Below are 6,738 nucleotides of genomic sequence, written 5' to 3' on the forward strand. Positions count from 1 at the left end.
TCACCAGGGCAGGAAGCATTTACCCAGCTTGAGTAAAGTCATAATTTGTGTCAGAGGAGTCACCCAAGAATATTGATGAGGCTGGACATCAGGAAATTCTCCTGGAAGGAGGAAAGGTGTTGGTCTCCTGCAATCCCAGACAGTCACATTTTGTTTGTTTGTTTCATTGCCTTTGAGGCACTCTCTCATTAGTGCCCCCCAAATTAAATATTCTTTCCAACTCAAAGCAGCTCTTCCCTTCTCCATTTCCACTTTTAATTTTGTTTGAAAAAAGAGAAAAGTAAAATTAAGTACTTTAAAGTTGTCTAGCCCAATTCTTCTCTAGATTGGCAGTCAAATCAAAAACAAAATAATAGTAATAATAATAATAATAAACATGAACTGCAAAACCATTATCTAGACTCGTTAACCTAATACTGAAAGGTGTCAAATAGCAAATCCCTTGTTTGTGTGTAGCAACTTCATTCACACACACGTGTACACACACAAATCTAACACAGAGTAATTCAGCTCATGTGGGAGACACAGAGAAGTGTTCACGTAAGTGGCATCGTGTCCAGCTGGCTCCAGACTGGTGTGTGACACAGCAGCACCACATCCCACATGCTGTGGCAGTGGCTGCTTCAGCTGGCTTTCTCTGAGTTTTGTGGTACCGTGTCCTTAGATGGTTGTCCTCACAGCGAAATATCTGCTTAGAAATAGCAAAACAAAACAGTACAAATGGGTCCATTTCCCAGGTGCTCCATCCTCACTCTGAGGACAGGCTTTTAGATGGAGAGAGGTATCTAAGGAATGATAACGCACACCGTGGCCATGCCCTCTACGTTCTAGGGCCATTTGGGAACCAAGGCACTTTTGTCTCTCCAAGGTGAGCCTCATACGTGTGAGCCCACTCAGGCACTTCTGCTCCGGCAGAGGAACACTTAATGAGCCCTCTTAAATGCTGCAAAGGGGCACAAAGAGGCATTAGTGCAAAAAAAAAAGAGACTGAATCTTTTATTTCTTAGCAATTCCTGATGATGTAACTCTTCTGACTCGCAGCGCTATTACTCCTGGGTTGTTTGGCTGCAGCCACTTGGGAAGCTTCAAGAAACTTTGCAAAACAGCCCTACAGAAATTAGAGGTCTCTCTGGTGTGTGCGAGGATAAATATTCACAGTGCAGTTAGTTACCGTGGAGTTGTACTGTCCAGGAAATATAAGGGGTGGAGAACAGGGAAATTCTGGAACCAGAAGAGAAAGATATTTGGATTTTTATTTTTTTTTAACAGAAATCCTATAGAAAGCAGGTCACATGGGACAGAAAAAGGATATCCTCATTTTTCATCATTAAAAAGAAACAACGCTGTAATTAAAAACAGATCCCAGAGTGCCGGTCTGTTTATTCACTGGAGATGGAGTGAATTAGCAATCGGTTAGGAAACGCACACAGCAAAACACAGGCTACAAAATAAGGATATATAAGGCTGTATTTTCCCTTTTGGCCCTCTGCACCCACACACGCATGTCGTTTCATCTAAGACTGTGTGTTCCCCTCCCTGCTGCGGTGAGCGACTTCAGCAGGCCCTCACTGGCCGGCATCACGGCGGTGATCGTCTTTGCAGCTTTCCAGGGTTTGTTACGGCTCCAAATTCTGCTTTCTGATTTTCCAGATTCCTTGCTGCTCTTCCTGTTACATTTGTACCTCCGTTTCCAAGCGGTGGAGGCTGAGCGGGACTGCTCAGGGTGGGGATGGAGGGGGAAGCTCTCGCAGGGCAGCCTGCGCAGCTCTCCCGTCCCCATCCTGGCACCAAAGCCTCAGGGAGCGAGGCTCGCCCGGAGTCACAGAAGCCCTCAGGCTGACAAAACTCCTGCTCGAGCCCCTGAAGCCTGAGGAAAGCTGCATGTGCAGTGAATTTTGCCAGCAAAGTTTATTGAGCCCTCGGAGTCCATTCCAGCAGCCTGGGCTGCTCAGTGCCTCTCTTGTCCTTACTCCCACCTGGGACCTCAGATGAAGGCCGTCCATGTTCGCAGGGATGCAGGTGTGCTCCAAGCTTTGTCACAGGAAATGAGATCAAATCCCACTATCCAGGTGAGCTCATGCATTCCCTCTCGGCAAACAATTGCAACGTCACTCCCTCCAGCCATCTTCTTAAAACCCCAGGGGCTGGTGGCCACAGCCCCACACGTGCCAGGTCCCTCCTTCCATCCCTCCTCCCAGCTGTGCTCCTTTGCACCACCTCCTGTGGGCTCTTCCAGCTTGTTATTTTGGCAGAAGAAAGATACGATTCCTTGCTGGGTGAGCTTTTTGGCAAGTTAATGGGTTGAGTCCACCCCTGTCAGTGTCCACTGAGCGCCAGGACCTGCAGCAGGAGCGTGCAGCATGGCAGGACAGGGTGCTGGAGGGCAGAAACCACATTTTGGCATCAAGGAACTCTTTTGAATTGTACCCCAATATAGCTGGTACCCCAGCAGCTGTATGTTTGAAACCAGGTATCTGTGATGATCTGATCCCATCTTCTGTGCCATGCCACGCCAGCACTGAGCTCCCGCATTTGATCTCTCTTCCACGCACATGCTGCTTTACGTCCCTAATTTCAAGTTCTGCCCTTTTTGTTCATCTCTGAACAAACGAAAGAAAGGCTTTTCTGCTAATGAAAATAAATGTTCCAGCTTTTTAAGACAAATTGCTCGTGCTGGTCAGTGCTGTTATGCTACCTCGGTAGTTTTAAGTAGCCAAGCTAATTGTGACAGCAGTGATTTGTTTGTTCTGAATCAGACATTTCATTTCAGAAAGTTACCAGCTATATTTTGTTACCATTAGTGTCAGAGAACTTGTATAGGTCAGGAAATGTGTATAGCCAACAGCCTACTCACTTGGAAATGCACCCATAGACAATAAAGTTTTATGAACAGAAATTTAACGGCATGGATCTTTCCAGACTTTCCAGAGAGACTGAACTGAAATTGTTTTTGCTACTGAGTCCTTGAAATTAGGCATTTTGCTGCTAATGCACCCTGCCTCCTGCTCCACTGCTGGGTAACGGCGCCGTCTGTAATCAATCGCACCTCAGCCACCCTGCATTTATTTGCTTCAGCTTGAGGAGGGGGTATCAATTAACTATTAAAAGAATCCTCTTCCCATTAAATTAAAGACCATTTAAAAGAAGAACTGCCACCCTCTGATAGCAGTTTAGCAGCTGGCAAGTCAGCCTATCGGACAGACAGAGAAGGAAGAGCAGAAATGAATATACATGTGTACGCTCATTCATAGCGCCTGGTTTCCCTCAGCAGTTGCCATTTAATCTTGGAGCAACCCTTGCATCGTTTGCGGGAGGTTGTCAGATAACGCTCTCTTCAAACCCAAGCGAGCTGCGTGTGCAGCCAGAGAGGGCCACGGGGTGCTTTATGTGCGAAGCCGACCCTACTGGGTTGGGAAGATAGCTCTGAAGGCTGTCTGGCTGTCTCGTTGCACGAACACAGAGCTGCGCTCAGCAGCTGACCCTTCTGCCTGGGGAACGCGCTGGTCGAGGATCGCACTGGTTAGGCCGCAAGATGGGACACGCTCTGAATTGTGGAGGAAAACTGCCTGTGTTCAGGGAAGGGGACTTTTTCAGCTACTCCATTCACAGAAAGCACTCTCACCAGGTAAAGAAAATGAGTATTTTTTCACGTTTGTTTTTTTTTTCTTCCTGTTTATGCACTGTATGAATTCATGATGACTCCTATCCTTACTTGAGGTATACAGCCTCTTCTTATCCAGTTCTCTTTGATTATAGTGACTAGTTGCTCTGTTAAAGTTTTCCCATCCTGAAAAGAAGTTATAATTCCAAGGGCCACTGAGCAAACGGGTGTTTTATTTGCTCTCTACCCTGTGATTGGGGCCCTTCTTTTGGAGAGGGTGGATCTGCTTTCCCACCTGTGCTTCTAGGACTGCTTTGGTACTCATTCCTCTAAAAATGCTAGTGTTAAAATGAACATGATACACGCTGACATATTTATTAGGGAGTCTGGGGCTGTGTTTTGGGAATGAGGCACGTCCTGAAACATAACAAGGATGAACCTTTCAGAAGAGGCAGGCAGAGAGATGGCCAAGGCTGGTTGCTTGTCGTAACTAGCAGGATATGAACATGTGCATAGGCACAACACAGTGAACATCGTTTTTTTCCCCTCTTCGCATTCCTGGTCAAAAACAAGGGTGGAATTATCAAAAGTAACAGGTTACAGGGAATTAGAGGTGGCTCAAGAAGGAAAATACAGAGATCGCGTTTAGCTGTGTTACATAAGAGAAGTTGCCAAGATAGTCAGAAAGAAACTAGATTAACCAGTAGAGCTTAGAACACTGTGAGAAATAGGAATATTAACTGCTTTCTACCAGAGTGATGAGAGCACATCAGATTCACATAAGATTCTTTTTTTTTCCCAAAAAGATTGATCAAAAACTGTAATATAGTCATAATTTGTCAGCAGCCATGACGTCCAGGCACCTTAGGCAATTTTTCAGATTCTGCATAATTTTCAATGTCTAATATACTATGGGAAATGCAATGAAATATACCCTGTACTTAATTGATTCCTTTTGCATCACATTTTTCACACAGGCTTGGCTGTTGGCCTTTCTCTGCTAAGCGAGGGTTTCAACAACTGGAAAAGATGGATGGCCAAACCAATCAACTACAGAATATGCAAAAGGTCAAAGCACTCAGCTAGCACGTTGCAGGCTGCTTCCAGATAAATGAAGCATAATAAATCGGATAACTTTCTGTTTGAACAAACAAAATAAGGAAGTTTGAAAGTAGTTCAAGCTGATGTTTTCTTTATGACTTGAAGTGCTACATGAATAGCCCTGTGGAGTGTGGAACAGCATAAAAGTCCTTTCCTACCCTATCTATTTGAAAAAGAGAGCAAAAATAAGTAGTTTGCATGTGTTGAGGCAGAATAGGTTTGTGTCATATAAATTAAAATCGGTGTGTGCAAGCAGGGAAATGTTGTAGACCTTTGTGTAGGTCTGTAGCATTCTTCTTCAGAAGGGGTTTGAGTGAGGGGCTTGTAGAAACATAACCTCTCTCATGTGCTCTTTGATCTTGGGCAATCAAAAGAGAAAAGCTTAAGGGTGCCAAGTCCACGGGCACTGGCAATGGCACAGTGCATGGTGGGGAGTAACGGCAGAGGTGCCAAAACGCCGGCACCATGGGGACAGCAGGGCTGGCTTTCCCAGGGGCACAAACTCCACATGCCCAGGGGTGGAAGGCTGTTAATGATGCTCAGAGGAACTGTTTGGTTTCCCACTACTCCCAAACCAGTGCGTGAGCTAATTTTAAATGGATCTCTACTACTTTCAGGCTTATCTTTAGTTGCTGCTTGGCTTGCACTTGGCAGAAGAAAAATAAATATAAGCTATTCTTATTACGCTGACTTGAATACCAAGTATGTTTTCATTCCATCTAGCTAATATGAGTAGATAAACTGGTGGCCTATTTCCTCTTTCTCTTTCAAATTAAAGGAGAGTGATAAGCTGAGACCTCGTAGTGATAAGCTGAGACCTCACAGAGAGGAAGCTGTGGTGCCTCTGGAGAGTACATCTGTATAGCCAGCTCTGAAGCAGAGACAATAGTCTTGCTCTGAAAGGGATGTGAATTGACAGATGTGGACTTTATTTCCACTTTATTGGACTTGTGTGGTTTTGGAAGAAATGAAAACTGGGTATTTAGCGAAACATGTCTATATCCAGTGAAGGGGCTTCACCTCAGACCATGTGCGAATGGGTAGATTGCACAATGCACTCATGCTCATCCTCTTGCTAGGACAGTTTTTCCTTTTCCCAAATGCAATGCATGACATGGGAAGGGACAAAGAAAACCAGCCCTTCCCTGCCCTTCTGCCGGAGCAGAGCCAGATTGGTGCAACACAAGCGCATGCTTGCAGGGGTTTCTGAAACCCTTGTAGAGAAATGGGATGGTAGCTCACACTCAAGTTAATGTAGAGGGATACCTTGCTTTGTTAACTCCAAGGAAGGAACTGCACCCAATGATATGAACATGGCATTTTCAGAGTAACACAAATGCCCAGAGTTTGGAGAACAGCCACATTGGTCTGCAGCATGACAGCATACACAGGGCTCATGTTGGAATGCGTTAAGATAAATAAAAGAAAAAGAATCAGCACAAAGCAGAAAGTTTTATAAACTGAAAGCAGATAGTTATGCAGGGCAAAAGTGTTATTTCTGCTGTTTAGTTCTGCATTGAACAATGGCCTTTTTCTGTGCTGTGAGAAGACAGACTACCGGAGAGAAAATGAGATAGATAATTTAGACAAAGCATTGCTTTTTGCTGATGTTAGTTTACAACAGACCTCACTCATTTCAGGAGACCTTTATTATTTGTAAATCCATCTGTAAGTCTCACTAAGTTCCCAGCGATGGCTTGAAGCATCAAGACATCTCTGCAAATCTGGTCTCAAAAAATGTTGATGGAAAAGCGTGACGTTGAAGGAAAAGTGAGAGGAAAAAATTGCAGGAGAAAAGCCCCCCTCATCACATGGAGGAGTAGGTAGGTGAAGTGAAACTCCAACTAAAATTTTAATTGCTGATATATACTGGAGGCAATGGAGCTACAATGCTCTGCCCCATTAAGACTCCAAGCCCTTAACCCTGAGGCGATCTGATTCACTGGAGGGGGAGAAATGTAATGTGCTGTGCTGCTCGCAACCAACAGCACTCCATTTCAGAGCAGTACATATAGCAGAGTTGTTCCAAGCTGCTC

The 6,738-nt window shown here is 44.9% G+C and overlaps 1 long non-coding RNA gene across 1 annotated transcript; it reads left to right on the forward strand.

Moving 5' to 3' along the window:
• Positions 1 to 2,705: 2,705 nt before the first annotated feature.
• On the forward strand, positions 2,706 to 6,738 carry LOC106035360 (uncharacterized). The gene is made up of 3 exons (XR_001206726.3): positions 2,706 to 3,625; positions 4,579 to 4,669; positions 5,481 to 6,738. It is a non-coding gene; the product is annotated as an uncharacterized lncRNA (long non-coding RNA).

Source organism: Anser cygnoides, chromosome 4 (assembly GCF_040182565.1).
Source record: "Anser cygnoides isolate HZ-2024a breed goose chromosome 4, Taihu_goose_T2T_genome, whole genome shotgun sequence".
Classification (NCBI taxonomy): Eukaryota; Metazoa; Chordata; class Aves; order Anseriformes; family Anatidae; genus Anser; species Anser cygnoides.